Source organism: Amblyomma maculatum, chromosome 8, assembly GCF_055883805.1.
Source record: "Amblyomma maculatum isolate TAMU_Amacu chromosome 8, ASM5588380v1, whole genome shotgun sequence".
Lineage (NCBI taxonomy): Eukaryota > Metazoa > Arthropoda > Arachnida > Ixodida > Ixodidae > Amblyomma > Amblyomma maculatum.
Window position 1 is genome coordinate 106,701,516 of NC_139351.1, and position 26,807 is coordinate 106,728,322.

The following is a 26,807-nucleotide window of genomic DNA, read 5'->3' on the forward strand; positions in this document are numbered from 1 at the left end:
TGATTCATCGAGGCTTGACCGAGCGATGCAGACCAAACTGTAGAGAAACGTAGGAATATCGAAGTACCTACTTGCAGCACGCACTCTACGTATCGGATCGATCGACGACTTAACGCTGAATGCCTCGAAAGTCGATGTCAATTTTTATTTTTCTCCCTATCCCAAATGGGCACGTAGGCCATAAAAGCACGATGATTTTTATTCAACCCTTTCTGCCGACCAGTCTTCTCCGGTGCTCTTTTGAAGCGTAAAATATATCCCCCACCCCCACCCCCCTTCCCCGCCCCGCTTAGACCGGCTATCTTATTTTCGTTTCTCGCACTCTTCCCCGTAAGAAGATAATTGTAGGTTTCGCGATCTCTACCTACTTGAGGAGGAGACAGCGTGCGGAGGAGAAACAAATGGGCCAAAGTGAAACAAATGCCCAGACGCGAAGACGCTCTAAGCCGCCGCAGCTTCGCCAAAGATGATGGAGGGCCCAGATTATAAAAAAAGAGTTCGGGGCGGTCCCCTGCTTTGACACGTTTTACCGCTAGAACGCGCGTGGCCGTCCGTACCTTTTTAGAGAGACGGACCGGGGACTATTCCAGCATATATGAATATACAGGGAATGGCGCACAGAGGTACGCGCCGTTCGTGCCGGCTAAAAGTGGGAACGTCCTCTCGCTTCGCGCTGGGCGCATTCTAGGATGTACGCTTTTTTTGCGGGCCAACGACTCTTCGAAACTAGCGCGAGCCTAATGGATCATTGCTGGAAGCTGACGGAAAAGCCGCAGACAGAGAAAGAAAGCAAACAGTAACGAGGAAAGAAAGTTATTCGGACGCTTAATACACTGCGGAGCATGTAGCACGGTTTGAGCTTGTTTGTCTCGGCAGCTTTACTGTCACTTTTATAGATGAGTAAAACTTATTTTGGTTACACGCTAAGTAAAAAAAAAAAAAGAAGAAGAAGCAGAGAGCAAGGCTCGTTGCTGTGGTGAGCGTTCGTTTGACACGAAGTGGAATACCTTCGTCGCGGAATCAGGCCCAGCTTGACGTCGGACATGTTACGTTTCTCGCGGTCGGCGTTGAACTTGCTTACACGCTGACGCGGAGCTCAGCAGACCTGAGGCGGACTGCTTGAGTCCGAATGCCGCACAGTGGGCGGATTAATCGTATATCCGTGTGTTCTGAACGCCCCCCCCCCCCCCCCCCCCCCCGGGTGGCGCAGTGGTTGGCACTCGACTACTGTTCCCAAGGACGCGGGATCGAATCCCGGCCTCGGCGGCCGCTTTTCGGTGGAGGCGAAAAGCAAGGCGCCCGTGTGCTGTGCGATGTCAGTGCACGTTAAAGAACCCCAGGTGGTCGAAATTTCCGGAGTCCTCCACTACGGCGTCTCTCACAGCCTGAATCGCTTTTGGGACGTTAAACCACAAAAACCAAACAAAACCATGTGTCCTGATTACTTCGGTAAACGGGGTGAGTTATAAGATCTCGTGTGATATCAGAGACTGCAGCAAAATCGTGTTGTGTAACCATGAAAAAAGAAACACCGAGGTGCACGTACGCACCAAGCCTCGTCATGACAAAACTTACTTGTCTTGATAAGGCTTGTCTTGTCGCTGAGACACGCCAAGGATTTATCATAAGTCTTTGTGTCTTTCTCGGACGCTACTTTCCCTGAGCATAAGCTCATAGCAGGTAAACTACTAGGAAAAGCAGGAACAGAAAGCAGAGAGTAAAGCAACTATACTATGCTACTACTACAACTATTATTATTATTATTATTATTATTATTATTATTATTATTATTATTATTATTATTATTATTATTATTATTATTATTATTATTAACATCGAGATTGACATTTCGCTGTTCCTTACCCCTTCCAATCCAGTCTTAGTCTTCCTGCATTCATGGAAGTCCCAAGATCGCCCTATGGGACCAGTCGTTTCCTTATAATTGAAACCCACATAATGCAACACCTGCTCACCAGCAAGAATAGAGCAAGCTATCGTCAGACAGCTAAAAAAAAAAAAAAAGGGGGGGGGGTGGGGAGGGGGAGGGCTATAATTAGGGTTCGGTTAACTATAAGGACCTGTTAGCGGTTTGGGGCGGTCGGCGGAAACCTCCATAGGCGCCTCCATAAAAGCAGATGTTCTCGGATGATAACAATTAAGACAGATGGGGTGACTTTATCTCACTCCGCGATCGCGGTCCAACGTGGAGGAGCCGCTCTGCACGTGTTCTGCATTCCAGTGCCTTCTCTCCTCCTCGCCCTTATTCTCACCCCTTCGCCATGGAGTGCTCCAGGCTGCTCTTCTGGAAACGTATCTTTACGAGCCGAAGTGTAGGGTTAAAATACCGTCGCTGACGTTAAATAGTTTGCACGCAGGCTGGAGCGAAGAGAGATGCCGACAGATCGTCTCAGGGTTTATGGACTGAAGGCACCCTGGCGATGAAAACCAAGAGAATACGATCGGTGTAAAACGTATGCGTATCGAAAGAGGGCGACAGGAATTAGAGCCCTGGCGCGATCTGATTGTACGTCCTGTACTAGCTTAGGTTTAGATAAAGAAATTAGTGGTGACAAGATAGCATAACGCACACGGTGACGACCGCAACGAGAAATCTATTAGAGTGGCAGAGAGTTAAGGGGAACAGAGTCGTTCGTGCTCGGGTGCTAGCTCAGGAGATTCGGAGGCCTACTGCGAACGCGGCTTCTCCAGTTGCTCGAAGCGCTGATAGCAGTCATAGTTGTCGCGCTTTATTTATTTATTATTGTTTTTATTTTATTTTTTTACGGTTGTAAACGGCTGGTCTCAGCTGGCGATGACCGCTATCACAACAACGCGAGGACAGTCTTTTCGCTAGGTGAGCTGTATATTTGTAAGAACTGAGTCGCTGCAGCTAAAAGGGTTCCTTTCTTCTTTTTTTTTTTTCCGGGAAAGCGCTAATAGCAGTCACAGTTGTCGCGCTTTATTTATTTATTATTATTATTATTTTATTTTTATGTTTTTACGGTTGTAAACGGCTGGTCTCAGCTGGCGATGACCGCTATCACAACAACGCGAGGACAGTCTTTTCGCTAGGCGAGCTGTATTTGTGAGAACTGAGTCGCTGCAGTTAAAAAGGTTTCCTTTCTTTTTTTTTTTTCGGGGAAGCAAGAAAAAAAAAGTACTAATTGGATCACCCCATGAACTCAATTAGCTGAACACTCTAAACACGCTGGTCTACTATGCGTAATTCGATCCGCAAGAGTAAATGTAGACTTTCAATGCCGGAACATGCCCGTATTTTTTTTTTTTTTTTTTTCAAATGCCTTTTGTGGACCTTTGTCGTTTAAATACTACTCGCAACTTCTGTATTGCTGTGTGAAGATGACCCGCACAAACTTGTTTCACAGCCAGCTGATTTACTTTTGAGGAACTAGGCCGCTTCCTTCCTTAAGGCGATGCGAAAAATGGCCGTAACAACTATCTTGTGCAACAAACTGCGACAACTCTCGTTGGGGTGGCGCAGTGGTTACGGCGCTCGACTACTGTCCCCAAAGACGCGGGATCGAATCCCGGCCTCGGCGGCCGCTTTTCGATGGAGGCGAAGAGCAAGGCGCCCGTGTGCTGTGCGATGTCAGTGCACGCTAAAGAACCCCAGGTGGTCAAAATTTCCGGCGTCCTCCACTACGGCGTCTCTCATAGCCTAAGTCGCTTTGGGACGTTAAACGCCACAAACCAAACAAACAACTCTCGTGTGCCCTTCAAGGGATCGTGTGACTGTCTTCTGACTTCGAACTTATCGTTCCAGGATCATTGTGACCATGCCATTCGTGTAAAAACACTGAAAAGGGCCCACTTAGTAGCACGCATTGATCAAACCCTTTTCCTGCTTCCTGAAGTGTAAACATCATTATCGCCGTCTTGTTCTATAATTTTCTCGTCTAGCTCTTCGGGATACTTTACCGTGTTTACGGAAACGCTAATAACACGATCGCTCGGTTCGTGTGCCGGAGCATTTGCAAAAAATGCCCTTCAAACATCTTTATCTCTGCGAAAGTATCATAAGCGTTAATGTGCGCTTTCTAAACGGGTCCTGTTGAAACATCCTGTGTATGCACAAAATATGCCTGCGCACCTTATAGGTGGCAAGGTGGCGATTACTTTTGAAGCGCACTTCAGCACCCTTTTCGCCAGCACCATACTCAAGCACCGAGGAAAGGGTGCTGATGGAGACCCAAGCAAAATTATGCAAAAATACCGAGTCTAAATTGTTCAAAAGCAAAAGCAAAACTACTGCAGAAGTGTGTACCTCGCGGAATTTCAAGGAATTAACTGGTCTGGCCATATCTGCCGACGGGTGCTGATGGTGACCCAAGGCAAATTATGAAAAATATTGAGTCTTAATCGTTAATAAAAAAGAAAAGTCACTGCATTAGTTTAGTTCGCGGAATTTCAGGACATTAATTGCTATGGCCATATCCGCCGTTCATAGTCTTCGCCTCGCATTACCAAATGTAAATAACCCTGTCCTAAAGGATTCCCGTACCCCCTCTCCCTCCGCACACACTACGTTCCCTGTTCACGAAAACTGCTGTCGGCAACTTCACTTAAACGCGCCAAAATTAGCGACGTGATCGACGACAAATTCGTCCACGACGACGGGTTCTTGGGGCAGGGAGAGGGGGATCTGACTACCATTATACGGCGCTGGCGAAATAAAAAAAATAAGTTTTAATTAGTGGCCAAATTAGATGCGTCAAGGCCGTTCTCGAAGAGTTATTATTATCCTCGATTCTATCTATCATCTTTGGCTTATCCAGCGGCTAACATCCCCAAGGACCGCCTGCTCAAGCTATGCCCATGAGAGTGTCGCAAACGCAGCCTGAAGGCAGCCCTTCATAAGTCGCCTCCTGATTTAGGGGTCCTCCAACCCTCTCCCAAGCGTCCAGCGTGGGACGCTATCGGTGTAAGCCAAGTGCTGCTATGTCTCGTCATTACAGCGGCGGTCAGGAGCGGACCCGATAGAGCTGTATCAACTGTGTCGTTATATGCAAGTTTGTCCGCGAAGGGGCGTCGACATTATGTGCCGTGAAAAACGCGAAGATCAGCCGCGCATGTATCGCGGGATTCCTCTTCCTCGGTCATTCCTCGCGTCCTCAGACTGGATTGATCGTGGTGTGATGCACGCACGCATCGCATCGTGAAAAATGGTGGATTGCCCGCGTGCGCAAATTGTGTTCAGCTGCTTCTGATCTGCTGTTATTCTGCTTCTGATCTGCTGTAAGAAAAGGGGATACGGAGGGAGACAGCAGCGGAGAGTTCGGAGCGTCGAGCCTGGAACAGAACATAGTCTAAGTGCAAACCATACGATACGACAATAAACTGGTACATTTCTCCTCCTTCCATACGACGTCGTAGTGGAAGTTAGCTGTATGATGGTGGTGATGGGGATGGCGATTGCGATGCCAGAATACTTATAACTTTTATTCTTGTGTTGTCAATTTTTAGTGCCAAACCGTGCCCATTTCATGTATCTCGACCTCTCGACCCACGGAAGCAAGTATAGGCATGAATTTTATAGTTGTATCCGAAGGGTCGTCGCCAATATCCTGTTAGCGAGACTCTTCCAAAGACGAGTATGCAAAAATTGAAGTCAAACGCTGTTTATCGCTTTCCACTTGAATCCGTAATGAGATATCGATGGGCGAGCTGTTTCCTTACCGTATGTGGGGCCTTAATCGCATCGAAGCACAAGCTACGTAGCAGACAGGGAAGTAATTGAATTACAGTATTGAAATTACTGTAATTTAATTACCTTTTTGGTAATTTGTATTGTAATAACGTTTTTCGTTTGGTAATTTAGTAATGTAATGAATTGCGTTTGGAACTAATTTCGCAGCAAAAGTAATTAATTCCTTTCGAAATTACTTTTACTGAAGTGCGTCTGGTCTGTACCGGTTTTTCCTCTGGTCTTGTTTTTGTAATGGCAAGTGCTATAGGAAAGAGGGAAGGAATAGCTCTATGGGACGGAATTTGGCGGAAAGACGAAAGAATGTGTGTGCTTCGCGTCTGGAGAACAAGTTTTTTTACTAGGTTTACTTAGTTTTTACATGGATATAAACTAGAAAGTAAATTTAAAAGTAATTGAATTACTCAGTAAAAGTAATTGTAATGTAATTGCATTCCTTTTTGGGAGAAGTAATGAGTAACGTAATTTAATTACTTTTCTGCAACTTTCAGCAAAGTAATTAGTAATTTAATTTAATTCATCTCCAAAAGTAATTTTGCCATGTATGCTACGTAGGCAGCCCATCATCGGGCTGACTTAGGACAAATGTGTCTATTATCAATTAAACATGTCCGCGGCCGCTAGACCCCACAAACTCCCTAATATCGTCGGCCCACCACCTCATCTGATCTCATTACTGCGCTTGTGCTCTTCGCAATACATCCCCTCGTAGACTTAGGTAAATGCAGCAACGCAAGGAGTGTTCTCGTTTTATACAAGCAGGTAAAACGTTGTGCGACTGATTGCGCACCTAAAACACACCATGGACACGACCATATAATCCTTGCATTTCATGGGACACCGCATTCTGCCTTGACGGCCTTCGTAACGGCATTTCATGCAAAGTTTGTAACCCTAAGTTCACCAGCGACGAACAACAGCCATCACTGGAGTTACTCGCATACAGCTTACGCGGTACCCAGGTTCCGAGGGCAAGATGGCGGCATGGAAGCGAAGCATCCACCTAGGAGAGGCCCTGACGTCATTTTTTTGAAGCCGGCGCGGCCACGCCGCGACCGGACGCTGCAACGTCTCTCATCCTCCTTTACCCTTTCTCCGCGACGCTCACGTACCTAGGGCCTTTAGCAACGCTGTTGCTAGTGGCCCGAGTTTTCATAGCAACGCGTCGCCGTTGCTAATGGCCCGACTTGGCTAACCCTAAATTTTGACGTCACTTCCGCCACACTTTCTCCAATGCATTGGGAATGGCAAGGGCCTCTCCTAAGCTGTTTCCTTCCTCTATGCATCCACCGGTTGCGTTGAAGAGACCGGTACTACAAAAAGGACACACCTGTCACGTGCACCGTTTCGAGGATGGAGAGCGTCTCGTAGTCGTTTGATCGGCGCTCCGTCGCTGCGGTTGAAATCGACGTCACGAGGTCCACCGCCCCAGACGGCCAGCTGCAGAAAGAGAAAGGGATGGTTACGAAGGATGAGGAGTAGGGTAGACATAGTGAGAGGGATAGCTGCGTAGCTCCGCGGCACGCCGCGAGTACGCCAGACGTGTTCCCAAACAGTCGCTCTCATCTCCCACGAGATTCGTGTTCACAAACGCTACGGGGCCACTCGCTAGCTACGCAACCTGATGAGGTGTTCCGAGCCTCCGACGCGACGCCCTCAGAAAGAGAGTGACGGAGGAGGAAGAAGAAATATTGGAAGCGAGGATTGCGCGCCAGACATGTTGGCAAGCTGTCGCGCCTCTCTCACGGGCGTCGTGTTTACAAATATTGGGGACGCTCCTGAGGCACATGGTCTCACGCGCGTTTCGGCCGCGTCTCCGCCAATTATCTGTTTGTTGTTTCTAGGATGATGGTGGGGATGACGGCTGCATCTTCCGCGGTACTTCTCGCCAAGAGATTGTCAGGCCATTAACAAGATGAGGCACCGATCGAATCGGGAGCGGAACGACGCTTCTAAATTGAGAAAGGGGAAAATGTCTGTTTATATATACCATTTTACGACCATCGGAGAAATCGCAGTTTGACTGGGCTGTTAAAGGGGGTGTCGTCAACTCTTTCCAGTGCTACGGGAGCAGCCCAGCGCCCCAACATGGCAGCGCCCTTCACCTTTCTGTAAAATCGTCTTGGCCATTCTGTAAAAGACTACCTTGCCTCCACCGAACATAACGTTTCAGACTTAACAGGTCAATGCTGTCGATGACGCCTGTCCACACAGCTGTCCAAAACTGTTTGACCTTATAGCCTGTTTCAATCTAGCTTGGAATTAGTGTGAAGCTGTTTGCGCCGAACATCAGCGCAGTCTAACAAGCGGAACGCTAGCGAAGAGACAACGCGAGCGCAACTTGGCGAATTGAGAACATTGGTACGTTGACCGGACTGGCACGCCCGGCATGAGTCGTACTATATTTTAAAGTGCGAAACGTAGAAATAATGTTCCTGGAAAGGCCGACACCAGAGGCGCCAGACAAATTTGGAACACTGCCGTTGAATGCAGCATTCTCTCCTCAACACTTGAACGGAGGTACAGTGATGGCCATAATATTAGGGCGAAAGCCTTTAATGGCTCATGCTGTCGTGGACAAAATGTGTCCCGCTTTTGCGGCGGCTCTGATTGGCCGAGGCTGGATGAGGTCATAGAGGTCTCGACCAATCACAGAGCACCAGCACAGTATGCGCGAATGCGTGCCTTATTGGCCACACGTAAATCAATGATCAATTAATATTTAACGGCTATTTAACTAATTATTAATTGTTGACTAATTAATTCATTAATTGATTATTGATTGTTAATACTTAATACCTACTCAATCACTTATTATTCAATTAATTACAATTCGTGTCATTTTCGTACCAGAATGCGGCACATAGGCTTTCGCCTTTCACTACTTTAGTCGCTGAAGTCCCTCGTAATTTTACGGAGCACACCTCTGCTACGAAAATAAAAATGGCCTTTTTTCACGCGTTATGTAGTACATATTTTAGCACACGCCGCTGGTGCGCTCGCACATGAACCCAGGCAACCACTGTATATTCTCTACGGAACACGCGAGTAATTTCCGAACACCAAAAGAATGCTCTGTAATGTTTTGCCGAACGTGTATATCGACGAAGTTGTATGCTCGCACGCAATGTCCAGTCCACCTGCAACCCTCGCGGGCATGCAAGACGAAAGCGGGGTTGGGGGAGGGAGGTTACGCTAAAGGGAGGGAAGGACGCTAGAGAGACGATCGTTATAGCCGCCCTTCGCGTAGTATATAGGCATGCAAACATACACATGCCACAGCGGTGCGGCGGTAGTAATCAGACTCCAAGGACGGATAACGCTCTCTTTCTCGCGACATCTCTCTCTCTCTCTCTCTCTCTCTCTCGTCGACGAGAGTGTGCTTGCTTCCCTGCGGGACGTCGCGCTGAGGCCGGACGCTTCGGCCATCGGACCAGATCGCCGGTCGCGATACGGGGCGGCCGAGCCTCCCGCGCGGCCATCTCCAAGGCTGGCCTCGGCCCAAACAGCAGTCACCACCAGGGCCGGGCGCAGAAAAACACAGCCTCCGCATTTGCCTGAACACTCACTCAAGCTGCAGTGGGGCTCGTAGGCGAGCCACCAGTTTCAGCTCCCCTGCCTTGGCAGGACTCGCGCGCTAGTACCCCCACCCCTCCCTCGCCAGGCTCTACCTCACCGCTTTATTCTTCACGCCTGGGGCCCCGACGAATAGTTGGGAGCAGCGAATGCCTGCGCGCGTAATGTGTGAAATACGTGAGAATGTTGCTGATATGAAAAGGACGCGCCGGTTCATGCCAACTGGCGAATTAAGCGGTATACAAAATGCCAGAGCATGAGGTTGTGGTCCTGACTGGCGTAATCTATACGACCGTAAAGTGTCGGAGTTTACATTAATTCAGCGATTAACAGACCGATAGGATCGAACCGAATGATCGGAGCCTTTTTCTGGCCGCATCTATAGAGCGATAATTTTGAGATGCGTTGACTAACCTCGTTCCTTGCGTTTACGAAATGTAGAAAAAAAAACAACAACAAAACACTGTTTTTATTGTAATTGCACTGTTTCGACAAGCGTTCTTTTCATTTATGTTCGTAGCCGTGGTGCAACGGTTTGAAAACGTCCGTTGCTTTCAAGGGGGGCATGGTTTCGTTGATATAGGTTGCAAGGCAACTTTCTATGAAACTGCCTAAAATGAATGTAATCGCAGAATCACCGCTTCCGTCCTCTCCCTGGTCCAGGCGTTACGTTTAAGGAACAAAAAAATCCGGTCAGCTATTGTGGTTCATGTTTGTATTCTAAGTGCGTAGCTCTTACAGAGCGTACTTATTCACGTAGCGTACAGGACTTAATAATCTAATACGATTTGCCAGTTAAAATTTGAAATAGCACTGAATGTTCTCTCCGACACACGCTTCTTCGACTTCATGGTCCGTAAACTCTGTAATCAAGGTGAATTCGGCATATTTGCCGAAGTGCTGGTGCGGGTGACGCCGTTTCTATCGCGCCAACCACAAAGGCTGCACCAAACCACTCCGCAACACAAGCGTCGTGCAGTTCGAAGTAGTTGGCTTCATTCGCACGTTCTCCCTTAAACGTGCCGATGAAATGATTACCACGCCAAACAGCCATATCACTTTTCAAAATCATAGTTCGCTTCTACCATTGCACATCGTTAGTTTCTCGACGAACACAGTGGATGGTCACGTCACGTTCCGGGTGTTTCAGCGAACCCCGGTGGGCGAGTATATTTAAACGTGGCACGGCGAATCATCCAGGTTGTTTATATCAGTTCTCTCCGGCACGATCAAGTGAATGCAACGAGATGCTTCGCGGCAATTTAAACCGGCGAAGCACCATCTCCGTGTCCAATTTGTCTGCACTAACAAAACGCAACAGGTCCCGCTCGGTTGCACTCTGTTTAATGTATCTGCGAGGCTAGTAACACGACGAGAGCTGTCTCACGCGTGGTTAAGCAGCAATTAGTGCGTCATTAACTAAACCCTCGCACTAAGCGACCGCTCGTGCAAAACGCAGCGGCTTAGTGCGCTTCACAAAGAACACTAAGAACTAAATGGATATGAGGCGCGAATAGCGCGAAACGGAGGCGCCGTAGGCGGGGAAGCCTTGCGAGGTTGAAGACGCTCTCTGTGCTCGGAGCCCTTGTATTAATCAGAATGGAGCCGAGCGTCATGAAGGGAAACGCCCGCTTTACGCCTCGCCTCCTTCTGGGAAAACGAGCGAGGCGAAGAATGCTCTTTGAGAGCATGCCGCTATAGCTTATGCAGCGGTATATGGAGCGCCTAAACGGGCCTAACCATCAGGCCAGGACCACTCCGTTGCCAGTACAGGCCAATATTGATTGGCTGGCGGTTTTCAGCTGCTTGGGATTTAATCAAAGAAAAGCTGCACGGTCATAGACCATCATCATCATCATTTATTTGTTTATTTATTTATCATTTATTTTCCCGTGAGGACCCTCTAGACTTGGTATTATACACAGGGGCGAAATAAGAAAAAAAAACAAAGAGTAGGAATATTTGGTATATGACAGTGAAGAAGCCGAATGAAAATGTTCGAAAGGAACTAACTACATAACGCAACAGTGAACAACTGGATTCACTGTGGCAATCATCACGGTATGTCAGGAGGAAAACGAGAATGCTTGCAGATAAGGGTTCAACAACGTCAAAAAAAAAAAAAAAAAAAAAGCAAGTTTGTTTCGAACTAAGCTCACTGCCAGCACACGCTGATATGAGGCTGGTGGACCGCTTGGGATTTAATCAAAGAAAAGCTGCACGGTCACACATCATCATCATCCTCATTTATTTATTTGTTTGTTTATTTTCCCTTAAGAACGCCTTAGGCGGGGCATTACATAAAGGGGGGGGGGAGGGGGGAGCAAAAATACAAAGGAATATTTGGTATATGACAGTAAAGAAGTCCAATGCAAACTATGGAAAGGCATCACATAAAGCAACAGTGAACAATTACAGATACACTTTGGCTATCATGCTATAACAGGAGCAAAATGAGCACACTGTATTGCAGATAAGGGTTCAACAACTTTGAAAAAAAAAAAAAAAAGATTACAATTCCAAGATGGTACTTCAAAGTTGACGGGCACTGCACTGTAATTCGGACTAAAGGTGAAGATAACATAGGTACTTGTTGCTGCCAAAATTTGCAGTTAATTGATGTTTTGTACGACAAAGCTACCTAGGATTGTGTATGTGTCTTTGAACAAGCGCGCACAGACCAGTAATAAGGCGCTTCTAACCTCAAAAGACGTGCGCAGCGAACACAGCATTTCTGATTGGGGCTCTGTCACGAAGGCCTGCGTACAATGGCAGAGTGGAGGCGCCGTCACGATGGCTGGAACATGAAGCGGAACGTTGCGCAGTGTACACCAAGCGACCGAAGCCTCGGGAATTCGTTCAGTCATTCAAACCATGGCGCACACATCTCTAACAGTATAATAGTTGACTGTACTGGTTTGCTAAACTTTTTTTTCTTCTCGTAGTTGCTCGCCTTCCATCTTTTCTTGAGAGCGATTTCTGCTGCCCTATCGCCCCATCCGCCTTCACTGTCGTTCATCTGCAAAAGCGATCTTTACGGCTCTGTTTCCGTGTCACCACTTCCATCTTGTCCTTACTGCGAACGGATTGTTTCGCGTCGAGAAGCGCTGCTCCCAATTTCGCTCAAGCCTGATTCGAACGCTGCTGACTACACATAGAGCGGGAAACGAAATGAAGCACTCATAGAGCAGGAAAAAAAACAAGAAAAAAAAAACAAGCAAAAAAAAAAAAAGGAAACGGCATATTTCACTCACTTAACTGAAGAGGGATGACGATATCCGGCACTCATAATTGCTTTGGCCTGCTGAGAAACCTTCAGCATTCTCATCCGCTGAACTGTGCAGCGTGTGTCGCGTACATTATGTGATCAAATTGAATATATATGATACTTTATTATAAGGTGGGACGCACAGGCAACTTCAAGGTAATGCAATGCAGGATATGATACAGTATTGTAATGCAGAACATATTAGGGCATGATAAGGTGAGGTGTTCGAGCAAATCAAGGCCCGGTATGGCATAGCAGTAGAGTGTATACACCTGGTCTGCTCTCCCTACACTACCCTATAGGAGAGCAGATCAGAGCTCTCCCTACCTTATAGGGTAGTGTAGGGAGAGCAGATCAAGGCAACGTAAGTACTAAGGGGTCCCAGGTCGTGATAAAGCGCATAACGATCGGATAAGAAAGGTGCAGTAATGTATACTAGCTCCAGTTTTTTCCAGAATCTAATTGGAATGCAGTCTAACTCGCACGCTTTTGAACAAGTTAAAAGAGAAATCGAATTTAAGCAATGTCCACATAGGCATGTCACCGAGACAAGTGGAGAAAACGCAAGGAAGACACTCTCGCGTGGGCCGCGCTGAAGGGCGATTTCGTTTCCTTCACTGGCACAACAACGCGAGCGCTGTCCGCGGAAGTGAAAGGAAGGACATGGCGCAGCGGCGGTATTCTCGTATCCTCCCACGCCGGAATCTCCTTCCGGGCCGCTTAGCCTTAATCACCGACCGCCTTCGTATATATGCGAGCAGAGGCAGGCAGACCGCGCCACCTCTGCTCGCGCCCGCACGTGTGATACCGAGCGCGTGGCCACTGCGTCGTCAGCGGGGCGCAGCGGCCGACACAAAGGAGTCCGCGAGCGTGTAACGGATGATATGCATGTGCGTGGGAAGGCCAGAAACTGGAGTATACCTGGGATGTGTGGCGCCTCTGTGTGTGGTGTGACGCTTTCTCACGCCTTCGCGTAATCTCTCACCGTATGTAGATACATACACATTTCTCTACGCAAGCGCGAGCAAAGTTTCAGCGAAAATAAACCTTCCATTCTGAACCACGAGGAACCGCCGCGCCTACCGCAGAGTTAGGGCTTGGTGCAAGTGAAACGGAAAGCGAAGGTGGTGTCGGTAATTCATAGCTAGGGGAAGAAAGAAGAAGGAACACGGCGCTGAAAAAAATGAGGACGGGCAACAGGAAGGCAACAAGACATGGACGTCGTGCGCTGTTTCGTTCACGTTATGGAACAGGAACAGAGTACTGCGCTCACTTCAGATGAGTGGGTTTAACAAGTTCACTGAACACACGCGCGCGCGCGCGCGCACCACACACACACACACACACACACACACACACACACACACACACACACACACACACACACACACACACACACACACACACACACACACACACACACACACACACACACACACACACACACACACACACACACACACACACACACACCAAGGTGTTAGCCATAACTATAATTAAGGCTCTCGTTTCTTCCTTGTATCCATTCCTCTAATACAATGGCAGATTTTAAGCACTCGGAGGTTAAGGCAGCTGTCAAGGTAGGCCAGAAAGGACTTTTTGACAAAAAAAAAAAAAAATGTCGTTTTTGTTGGAGTCTCTCATTTTTTAGTTATCATATGCAACCAGACAAGTAGTTCTTTATAAATGCTTTCAGGACCGACTTGCGTTCGATTTCCCTCCCCCTTATTTCATTTTATTGTCAGAGCAACCATCAGGACTTGGCTGACAAGGAACGTTTTGGATGCAGATGCCTCCGAGTTTACTATAGTTATATCCAAATGTGAACAGGCGATTTTGTTGAAAAAAATTTAGTTTTCAGCGGTTACTCGCCTGCGATTCCAGTCTTTTTTTTTTTTTTTATTCATTCAGATCAAACGCCATTGTGGCGATGTTTTGTTGGCTTACTTATTTACGCTTAGCGATGTCAACTCTCTGAATTTCCCTCCAAGGTAACTAACCAAAGCGCCAAATTTCCCGCTGCTTCAGTTCTAGATTTTTCATGTGTGTTGGTCGACTCTCTGGTGGTTTATTTGCCTCCTCTTCTGTATCCGTAACGTTGTGTCCGCAAGAGCAATATCAAAGAAATAAAAAAATGAAATGAAATGCAATTAGAAATGATCAGAGAAAAAAGAAAGCACACTCCATTTTTATTTTCAAATCGCACTGGAACGCTGACTCGATCGTGGCGAAAGCACCTAGATACGTCGGAGCCGCCTTCTCCGAACGACTTAACGGTCCGCATCACGTGCGCGAATATATACGCACGTGAGCGCTCACACGCGCATGCGCGTACGTTTGAAGCTGGAGCGACGAGACGTCACGCATTTTCCGCTCCCGGTAACTGAAGGAATAACGAGGTTTTTCTAGAGGCGCCGGGGAAGGAGAAATAATAACCGCCGAGAAATGATAACAACAAAACGGAAAACGAAATCGGGGAGAAAAGAATGCTAACACGAGAGATCCCTTTGAACGAGACGACGACACGCTCGCCGTCTGAGGAGGGGTCGCTCCTCGGATCGAACAATGGCCAATTTTCTCCGTATCTCAACGCGGGACGCGCCGTGTCTCGCACGATGGCCCGCTACTCACCGGGCGATTCGCGGAAATGCTCGCATCTCGTTCCCCGACAACGCCATCGCCTGCACGGCGGTCTAGTTACGATGAATCGAGGCGTCGTTATCTTCGAGCGTCTAGCCTGCGCGTCAGCGAAACGATGATCCGATGATGGGTAGGCTTGTAAACAACGGCTCGACTGATGTACGCTCATTAATATGAACAGGGTGTAGCGGGAAATATAGTGCAGATGTTTCGAACAGTCCAAAGAGAGCACGCGTTTTGACTTCCACATGTAAACAATGTGAATTCGTGTTAAGCAGGCGCAGAAATTAATGGGGACGTATTATGAGATGACCCTTACACCTACTGTGAAATAGCACTGAACAAGGGGCCCAGGAGCAGACAAGCCCCCTTGTCGAAACATTGGCGCCTGGCTTGCGAACAGAAGCTCGCCCTCAACCCTTGTTCAGTGCCTGTACCATATTGTGTAGCCATCTTTCTCTCGTTCTACCCTGGATCCTTACACCTTTTGTTACTCTCAGGAGAGCTAACCCTTATTTACAGCGAGCCAGAACTGTGTGGAAAAATAACGGAGAAATCGTCACCTCAGCATTGTCGGCATCGTCGTGATCATCATGGTTATATCCCCCGCCGGGGTGGCGCAGTGGTTACGGCGCTCGACCACTGTTCCCAAGGACGCGGGATCGAATCCGCCTCGGCGGCAGCTTTTCGATGGAGGCGAAAAGCAACGCGCCCGTGTGCTGTGCGATGTCAGTGCACGTTAAAGAACCCCAGGTGGTCGAAATTTACGGAGTCCTCCACTACGGCGTCTCTCATAGCCTGAGTTGCTTTGGGACGTTAAACCCCACAAACCAAACAAACCATCATGGTTATAACAATAACCAACACCGTCATCATCATCACCATCCCGCTTTCTGGATATGTAATTGGGATAGTATGTTAAGTCTCAGATCTGACCACACACGAGGAAAATTTACGCATTAAAGGGACAGTCACAACTTCGCCTATTTGTAGTTATTGGCCAAGCTAAGTTCTTTGTCCTTTTTTGGCCATGTTGATGTTTTTCTGTCAACGTTCGCTAAATAAATGACGATTCGATTCAGCTGGCCGAAAGAGAATATTCCGGCGAGCTGAATCGAACTGTCATTTATTTTGCGAACGCTCGCCGGAATGTTCTTTTTCAGCCAGCTGATTCCAATTCTTATTTTTTAGCGAACGCGCTCGGGGGGACATTGAGAAGGCGGGAGCGATTCCTTGCTTTTGCTCAGGTTTCGGAGCACGGTCTGTCTTAAGAAACGTGGAGACATAATCGCCGCATTTGGAAATCAAAATCGCATTTGCAATGTCGCGCCCATTTGTCCGCACGGCTCACACAGAGTTAGGTATCGAAACTGAGCGACCGAGTCCACCAATTGGACGAGGCTAGCTGCTAGCGCCTCTGTGGTGGCGCAACTGTCTTCCTTCCTTTCTCGCTGATAATTTAATTAGCCAGGAATCATGCCTAGCCGCAATTCGCTCTGGGAGCTGCGATGTTTGATACTGTCATGCTTCCCGCTTTCTTTTGTCATTATTATTACTGGAACCGTATAAAATGCATTCTTGGCCTCTAACGTGTTCGTAGTTACGGGCCGCGCAGTAACGAGCACTAGATGGTTTATTAAATAGAGAGAGAGAGATGAGGAGGGAGGGAGGGAGGGAGGGAGGGAGGGAACGGCTGAGTAAGGCAGAAGGTTATTTGGGCCAGCTGCTTCACGGCGTTAAACACGCGAGCTCCCTTTGCATTGCGCAGCCTGTTGAAAATAACGAAGATGGAGAAAAAAAAAAAAACAAAAAAAAAAACGGTACGACAGAGCGATGAAAGAAAGTCTCCTGCAGTCGCGCCTGTTAAAATCTTGCGGAAACGATTTCACACTGCATCAAAAAAGATGGGTTTCGGCTTACGCTGTACAATGTGAATTTGTTGAAATGCCACGGTAGGGACCACCGCGAAGCGCGCAAATACACCGGAGGAGGAAAAAGAAAACATTGACTTCGCAACGTTGACTTGTTTTCGGCCGGATCGATCCAGATCCTGCACGCACGCCATGCCATGATAGAACGAATTCCGCTGGCGGGAAATAAACTAAAAACAGGATCGAAGACTTCGTTGAACGACGGCGTCGAGACGGAGGAGGGGGGGGGGGGGGGGGGGTGCCTTCGAGAAAATGAAAAAGGATGGTTTTTCTTTGCCGGCGATTTCGTTTTTCACCTCCCGCGAAGCGGCCGTTGTTTCCCGGAGAACGCCGAAGTCACGACATGTGGCACGCCACGAGGTATGCGCTAGACCCCTCCCCACCCCCTTCCCACCGCCATAAGTGTGCCAACCATCCATCCATCTGTGCGTGTTCTGGTCCCTTGCTGTCTCTATAGTTCCTAGTGCAGAGTACGCGTGCGCGAGAAATAATTGATAAACGTCAGCGGCAAGTTCCTCTCATGATGCCCATTCTTCCCTGCTTCGTGAAAGCGAAGAGGACCCAGATATGGCCGAAAACGAAGTCCGAAGAAAAGCAGGGCTTTGCGAGATATATACACCTGCCATACTGCGTTCATACACATGTGAACCGCACCGCATAGCAAGCAACAGAGTTTCCGGTGTTCCGGTTTATTACTGCGCAACTTACAGCGAGCGCGGCATGCAATCCCGATAGACAGCGCAATGATGGCCAGGTTTGTTTAAATAATTTTTCCTTTTTCGATCGCTGGTCGTTTGTCTTTCGCACACGCCACCTGTCAGCGCATAAATAACCAAAGCCGGTTGAGCGTGAGCGCACCAATTTTTCTCGAACGGCGGACGTTTTTGAAGGCGCGTTTGATATATAGCGTTCTTTGAGTGCCGGAGCCTGCGTTATTCGTATGCCGCTTCCCCTGTGCAGGGTTTGTCTGCAGCATAGTGATAAACATCTGCGGTTAGAGTGATGGTTCATAATAGTGCCTCTTGTCTGCGTGTGTGGATATCGTGGTCTCGTCTATGCTTTCGCGAGAAATGTTACAAGGAACAGGGTTTTAGCATTGCTCCATAATTACGTGCATGGAAGAGCATGGTTTTCTTTTGCGATTTTAAAGCTGGTTTTCTTCTCTGCGTACAACGTGCGAAGTGATTCTCAAGTTCAGTAAATACATAATGAGAAAATTCGGAATTTTTTTCCGTAAAAAGCTTGTTTCGCCTCATATATTGTGCACAACGGCAGGTAAAGTGTATCGCCCCTCATAGCCGGAGTCGCTTTGCGACTTGAAATAAACCCCATAAACCGAACCAAAAAGCATACGAGGCAGTTAATGCATCGATACATGCATACTTCAATATAAATCTGGAAAAGATCACGGCAGGAACAAAAAAGCCTAGCACAGCAGTGCTTTAATTATTAGTGGAATTCTGATGGCTCTAAACAAGGAGTGATTTCTCTAAGCCACTGACTGAAGACAAAAAAAAAAAAAAAAAATATGCTTGATTACTGACCGCCAAACTTTTCTAAAAAGGAATTTTACCAGTCCACACGATGCAGCCGTATACGTCTACAAATAAGAGACACACACATATCTCAGTGTCTTCTCAGTTCAATAAAATTCGTTCTGTCTTGGTATTAATAAATAAGTACTCCGTTTTTCTGAATAAAATTATATATTTACACGTCTGGGTACTCTTTGGGCTATATAAACCACCACATAGTAGACATGTCCAAGTTAATTCTGACTACTCGCACTTATCGAATACTGAAATCTCAGTGTGTACTTAGTAGCACAGTAGACTAGTATTCCAGTTTCCAAAGTGGATCATTGCGTTGAACGCTTGCGAACCAGCATGAATTGCGAACTATAGCGAATCGGCGCAGAATGCGTGGGGAGCTGACATGGTTTCCTCAGTTCTTACAGGCGTGTGTGAAGCTTTGAACATCTCTGACATAACTTCATCTCGGGCGAGCCTGTACACAACCAATCTTGCTCTTCACCTCAAAATGAGGGCATTCGATAGGGATAAAGCCTAAACAAAGGCCGTGACCTCGTGCTCAGGTCTAGCAGCTTTGTTCAGCAGCCCTTTGGCTACGAGGTTTCGACACGAAGCCGGGAAACAGGTGCTAGACGTTGCTTTCCCGGGAGGAGACTCTTGTGTGTGTCGTATACCTTGTCTCCGAGGCAACCGCGGGGCCTGGCGAGCGAAAAGCCAGGCGCTAAGGCGCAGAAGAAAGGCATAGCCGGCGCTCGTTCAAGGAGCCGTGAAAACGTGGTCCCTTTCATCGGAACGCCTCGAACGGAAGCGATCAATCCTCGCCGGATATGAGCGCGCAGAGCCGAACGGCGCCTGGGGCCTCGAGCAAAGCGGTCGAAGCCTCGTATAGGCTGTGTTCACGCGGAATTGCGTGCAGCCCTGACAGGTGCTGCGACTGCCTCAAGCAGGTTCAATGGCGCTGGGGACCGGGAGTGTAATACACATGTCGCCACTGCAGCGGGAGGCCAAAAATGCACTTCGTCTCCCACAGGCTTGTGCACGGGATTCGGGGAATTTGGCAGACCCTGCTGCCGAGATAATTTTGATGCGAAAAGAAGTAGGAGGTTAAAAACAAAAAGAAACATTCGACCACTCTAAGTCCTTCATTTCTGTATATTTTTTTTAACTTCTATATACCTGCCAGGACAGTGTACTAAAAGAGTATATAAAGCAGTGAGATGTCATGGTTTATGGGGCTGAGTCAACGTCGTCTTTCCCGACAGGATCATAATTAAACCGTGACCTCCCGGCATTGGCTCGCGTTTCTATTTAGCTGGCGCATAAATAAATTCAAACGTGCCTTCGTAAGTACCTACTAAGGACTCTGTCATCGTTACACACCAAATATAACGGCATGGGTTCAGACAGCGCTGTGGTTGTTCGACTCCGGTGCCTCCTACCGCAAGGTTGCTGTCGGTACGAAAAGGGTTGCCGAGTTCGATTTCGACAGCGCAACAGCAGCGCCAGCTTTTTGCTCTGGCGGAGGGTGGCTCCAACCTGTGGTCACTATATACTCTTCGTATCTTCATTCTACGCACCGCGCGCGTACATATCATGCTGTTGACGTCGTGCGTTCGGCGTCAAGCATTAGCGTATACCAAGAGCTAGACACCAGCATTGTCAGTGTTGGTTGCTGATGATGTGGCGTAGGCCAGCCCGTCTCAGAACGTTCCGTAACATCTAAATGTTTCTGCCTCTAATCAAGCGCATGCCTCGGCTGTACACTCAAGCCAAGGCCGCCTTCACTGAAAACGGGCCTTCACGTGCGCTGCACACTGTGTGAACGCCGCTCGCTATTGTAAAGCTTCTTTCAACACCTTCCAAATTACACACGAGAAGTTGTGACAAACATGCCTGAACGTGTCGCCACTAATTAAGACCTTTCTGCGGCACGTTGCTTGAGTGCGCGCTGAAGTGAAAGGGGGAGGACAAATATAGTGAGAAAAGACTGTAATCTGCAAACACTGCGAGCACAGTGCGTCCGCCGCCTGTGGGACGCACTGTGCCTGCATAACAAAAGCAGAACGCTCCGCCTTGCAGTTCAGTCAGGCATTTGCTTTGCTCTGACACCGTTTGTGCAAGTCAAACGACGACCAAGGAAAAGGAAAGGGAAAAGACCGCGAAATGTGTTTTGAGCACGCGGCCTTTTCATTAGCGTGATTGCACCGCGCGCGGCCGCGGCCGGCGTATTGCGTGCCCAGGATATGTGTAAACATGCAGATGTTTGCGCCAGCTGTGTAGGTATACATACACGACGGTTCGTTTCGATGCTGCTTTCGATCTCGTGAGCCGTTCTGCTGTCGCGGTAATTGAAAGTCACGCGCCGTAGGCGCCGTAGATGTTCTAAAAAACAATAAAGAAAAAAAAAAAAAACAGGATACCCCGTTCACGTCGTATACTATAACTCGAACGTAAAACCCGTTTCATACGACGCCGTAAAAGAGCGGCGGCAGGCGTAGGCAAACATGGCTCCTATTACCCCTAGCACCTGCCTGTTCTGTAAGTTTCGGCAAGCGCCGTATTTTACGGCACTTTTTTGGCGCCTTCGCTAATGCCTGTCAGCGTAATAAAATGTATTCCTAGAGCGCGGAAGAGGCGTTGACCTCCGCCGCCAAACGTGCGAAGCCCGTTGCCCGGCTTTTGTGAAGATCCACCTGGAGGAACTAGCGGCTTATGGTGAAAGGAAGGAAGCACGAGACCCGAACTCTTTCTCCATGGTACCCTGCCGCGGTGGTGCAGTGGTATAAGGCGCTCGACTATACTGTGACCAAGGATGCGGGATCGAATCTCGGTCTCGGCGGCCGCTTTTCGATGGAGGCGAAAAGCAAGGCGCCCATATGCTGTGCGTTGTCAGTGCACGTTAAGAACCCCAGGTGGTCGAAATTTTCGGAGCCCTCCACTACGGAGGGCTGTCATAGCCTGAGTCGCTTTGGGACGTTAATTAAACCCAATAAACCAAGCCAAACTATCTTTTTGGCGCTCAGGCTGTGTAGTTCGTTCGCACCTTCTTGACCATTAGGTATAGGAATACTGCATAGCCAGGGAACCAGCGGGGGACGCAACAGAATATCGCATTCTGTATCTGTGCATATGAACTCTATCCTTGAATTTGAAGTTAAGCAAAATATAGCAGAAATTGAACACTTCTGTAACTGAAGAGTGCCCGACATAAGACAAGTCGAATGGGTAAAAGGGAAATCGCCAGTGACATCAGCTGAGATATTCAGAGCAGTTTAGCACGCCTGCGCGTAGCTACGATACCGAATAGGCTGCTTCATGCGTCAAAAACACGATGTCCGCGCAAGCTGTCCAGCTGCTGTCGTCGTATTGCTCTCTTAATCGTCTCACTGAGATCTCGAGAGGCTTCCGCTTAAACAGGCGAGCAAACATCTCGAGTGGGTCATGCGCGGATGTCCACAGCTTAAATGACATGCCTGTCTGCAGCTTCATTTGTCGAATCACACTGTGTACACACGCGCATCCACTGACAGCGTCCACTGAAGCGCCATCAGATTCCGTGGCGCGCTTCGCAGTATAGAGACGTCTCCAACCTGACGACGCGATGCGTTCGCTGTCCAAAGCTCCCTGCCAGCACAATGACCGGCGCCGTAGTTTGAAAGAGGAAAAAACCGTTGTTTGACACGACGATGCCTCGCGCACGCTCTGAGTCGCGCGCTCAGGGAAAGCCCGTGACATCGGAAGGCAAACACGGCGACGGGTGACCCCAACGCTGTCACACGAGGGGGCGCCAGCGTTTTAAGAGACCGAGGCGCCGGGCGCACTTCCGCGGTGCTTTGCCCGGCATAGACCGGCGTCTTGTGGACTTTGCGCGTTAGAAGCGCTTCTGGCCGGCGTTGTTAGTTAACAAGCGATTTCGACGTCGCATGGAGAGACAGCTGGGCGCTTCCGTATTCGCCAATATGTCTTGAACGCGATGCGAGATGAACAACCGTCAGGTTGCACGTGAATCTTCATGTACACTCCGTGGAAGATTGATTATACGGAGAGAACCTTTCCCTGTCGATTGCGACGGCTGTTGTGCGGCTAGTTCCAGGCGCCATCCGTATAAACATCGTGCTGGCTGACATCTCTGCTCTGTGAAGCGGCAGTGAGGGAAGTAGCGACCGCGAAGTATGGCGCAAATGTCTGTGAAGGCGTGATAATGCGCGTGACATAGGTATAAAAGCCGCTTGCGCCAAGGGAGTACCGGAAAACAACGCTTTTTTATAGCTATACGTATATGCATCTGAGGTATACGACAGTGTCCATTGACGTATAGTTAGTCACAGCGCGAAACCCTATGGCTACAGCCTTCTCGTCAATATTTCGGTAAATTCATGTATCGTATATCGTTTAGGCTTCGTTGACATTAGGAGAGTGCCGTCTTATCTGAGCCGATTTTGTTTTTCCTATCCAAGGTAAAGCGCCTTCACAGAACTTCCTGAAAAGTAGCCCTCTGCTGAGGAAATTGGCACAATTTGAAAATGTTCGCACCAAGATGCGCATATTATTTTTGTAAAATTGGGAATAAATAGCAATAATCAGGTCAATAAGTGAATGATAAATGGCAACAGATGGCAAGATAGCCATAGCTATTCGGAACTTGCGCCGCGGAAAAATCCTTTAAACGCGTAGTTATGCATCGATATGAAGAAAAGTAGAGCAGCCTAAAAACGTTACTACACTGATGCACGCCGAGCAGTGTTTATTTTACTGCTTACTTTCGATTACAGCTTTAAACGTCCCAAAGCGACTCGAGCTATGAGGGATGCCGCAGTGGTGTCCTCCGGATAATTTCAACCACCTCTTTAGCGGGCCATGGCATCGCACAGTACATTCCACAAAACGCGGCCGCCACAGTCGGGATTTGATCCCACGTCCTCTGTGTTCATTACTCGGTGGCCAATCAAAAAAACAAAAAATCACGAAAGCGACGAGCTTTGAAATGCCCATAATAAGGATTGCTTTCAAAGAGCGAAATCGGTACATTTCTTTCCCAATGTTTTTCGTTTGAACGAGACAAAATTAATAACAAACAAAACGACGAAGGGGACTGCCCTGCCGCTCACGTGTGCAAACCTCGGTTCCGGCGTATGATTTCCAGGTGAAGCCGCGCTGCCGGCTCGCAGAGCAATTTCTGTCCACGAAGTGGAGGAGGATCGTGAAAGGATAGAGACAAGGGAGGGGCGGATTTCACCGCATCTCGCCAGGATAGGAACTGGAGGGGGGTTTGAGAGGGGGAGGGGGGGGGGGGGATGGCGTGCAGGCGTGACCTACAGGGGTGGCTCACGCGCGCGTATGCGTGGAAGCGGTGGCCGACGCACGTCTCCACATATTCCTAATTTTTACGACTGGCGCAGGCAAGCAGCCGTAGCAGCAGCTTCCTCCTCTCACGCGGTGTAGAATACGAGCGCGCGGCAGATTGCAAAAGCGCGCCCAGCGACGCTACTTCGCACGAGAAGATGCAGGCGCGCGGTATCTTTTCCTCACGAGCGCGCGCCTGCACCGAAGAGCTGGGGGAACCCGCGGAGGTGCCTGTTTTATGGCGCGGCTGGGCATATAATACGCGAGGCGTTAGGCTTACGTGCCGTGCATAGCCCTGTGCTTCCTCGGACGGCTTAAAAAGTTGCGGCAACGCGGATATGGTTCCCCCGAGCCGGCTGGTGTGGTGAAGACGTGCACAGGACGACGCGGATGATGTGCAAGGGAGCGTACCACACTACTTGAGCACACCTGAGCAGCTCTTCCGTGTGCTCTCCTTTGAAGCAAAGGGGCACCGCTGCAACTATTAAGAGGCGTCATAAAACGCTCCGTGGTTATTGTTTGTCGTGGCCGAGAGCGCAGCGACACGTTTGTGATTTTTGTGCGAACATCTGTGCCTACGTTGCTGATGTTCAAGCTTCCGCTGCGCCAGCATGTCTCTTAAAAGCCACGGTGAGTTCTCAGAAGTAATCTGATAACTCACGGCGTTCCTTTACGTGCGACTGGCGGCACAGAATTTACGCGGATGAGCCTTTTACGAGTCTATTCGGTTCCGGCTTCGCCGCTGTATACCTGTTGGCCGTGACGCAACGTCACCTCGGATCGATACCGTCATAATACGAAGCAGCCTTATTGGTGATCAAGCTCTCATGTCAAGACTGTAGACGAACAGGTTATGGAGAGAGGAGCACTTGATGTCGTGACTGGAAAGTAATTGTGACGGCACGAGCCATCCTGGCTCCTATTATGTCACTGTGATTGGAAAGGCGACAAATTAAACACACATTTCTTCAGCAGTGACGAATGAAAGGTTTGGTTGAGAAAGTAATTATTCTACACTTATAACTTTGTTACTGCTAGTAAAAATTAGTATTAGTATGGTTTTGCGCTAAATCTAACGTCCGCTTGCTATGTTGAAATTACATTTTGGCAGACACGAATGAATGTCTTGACGGAGCCAGTATACGGTCAGATACAGATCAGAATTAAGGGCCACACAGCTGGATCTCCTGTTGTGTAGGAATAGAAATAAGAGTATACTGGACAGTCGACTATACACATGCCGGCGAAAAACCGAAAATTCGGAGCGAAATCAGGGTATAGATGCATGAAGGTTTCTCAGTAACATTGCGCGCGTATGAGGCGCGAGCTTTCCTAGACGAGCCCGGCGGTCTCCGCAAATCAGGCTTGAAGCGAAGCGCGCTGCGACTGTATACAATTGAAACAGTTTCTTTTTCTCTAGCCTCAACGAAGTATCTATCGTGCACAGCGGACTGTGAAGTGGGCAAAGAGAAGCCTTGCACGCCTATATTCTCGACTCTAAAACGGAATAAACAAGCTAAGCGAGGAAAGAAGGGATGAAGAGAAAATGAAAAACGCCTTGGTGAAGTGAAAAAAAAAAATAAAAATAAAAAGAGGAGGGCGTCTAGAAAGAAACTCAGAAAAAAGAACGAGGTAGCGGGGAAAGCGCCAGCGGGCACGAGCACGCACAAGCTCATCAATCGCCGGGTGTGAAACGAATCGGCTGGCCGCTTCGATGTAGAGCGCACACCAGGGTTGTATAAGAGACGCGTAGATGTATGGGTGTATAGAAAAACGGGCGGAGTGTACATGTGCTGTTGAATAGTGCTGTACGGGGCAGCAGCGAGGCGGCATGCGGCAGCAATGGTCCAGCATAGACAACAACAACAAGGTGAAAGAAAACAAGCGCGCGGTCTTCTAGGGCCCAACCCTGCATTGTACGATCGATTTTATTTCTTGTTCTCTAAGACAGTGCGCGACGCAGCTATCAAGGCATGCTCCCCTCTCCTCCAGTCTTCCACGGCTCTCTGCAGTTTGCTAGCCGAGCTCGTCGTTCATCGTCCACATTGCGGCGTTGTTCGGCCATCATCAGGAGCACCAGCAGCAGTTTGTGTGAAAAACGCGCGCGCAGGTGCTCGCGTACATACGTGGCGCGGCTCGGACGGCCGCTGTCCGGCGGAGGTAGGCGAAAAGGAAGGCGCGATGCAATGCCGCCTGTTCGCTTGCCGGCTGTTATTACGACAGCAGCGTTCATGCTCGCTCACATCGGAAGGGAACGGCCGCCGCGTGAACGCCGTGTTTTCGTGCAGAGAGCAACACCTCGGCGCGCTGGGAAGAGATTATACCAGCTGAGCGCACTCCCCGCCGCCGCTAAGCCTTGCCACGCACGCTCCCGTCGCTCACATCTCTCGGGTGATTGCGCAATGCGAGACAGTGCTGCGAGACCGCGAAGGAGACTGCGAACACCAAGGACCAAGGGGGGCACTGGACCACCGCATACTGGTTTGGACATGGCGCGCGCAGAGGTCGCTGCGAGTAATCGACGGAAGACGACGATTTGAGAGTGCACTGCTCGCTATAGCGAACTCCTTTTAATATACAAAGTGCGAGCCCAACGAATTCGAACTCGCTTAATACGAAATTACGGTTCACTCGACTTTACGACTTTGATCACGGGACTTCAAGTGTATTATTGGCTGCCTAATTACGAATTATCGGAACGAATAAGGCACCCCTCGGGTTCTATTTCCAGCTGCCCCATCCCTGCGAGTCGTACTCGATCTGAGTGTCCGTAGCCTCAAGTGCATATCGCT

At 48.7% G+C, this 26,807-nt stretch overlaps 2 protein-coding genes across 2 annotated transcripts in view; one reads left to right on the forward strand and one right to left on the reverse strand.

The window, feature by feature from the left end:
* LOC146182133 (uncharacterized) overlaps nucleotides 1-7,121 on the reverse strand; it is a 319,458-nt gene extending 312,337 nt beyond the window's left edge. Inside the window, exon 1 of the mRNA XM_084575901.1 lies at nucleotides 7,056-7,121. The gene's annotated coding sequence lies outside the window, so the exon portion shown is untranslated. The remainder of the gene's footprint in view (nucleotides 1-7,055) is intronic.
* Nucleotides 1-26,807, forward strand: part of LOC146182137 (uncharacterized) — a 168,257-nt gene that overhangs the window by 87,708 nt on the left and 53,742 nt on the right. The gene's annotated exons all lie outside the window — the stretch shown is intronic.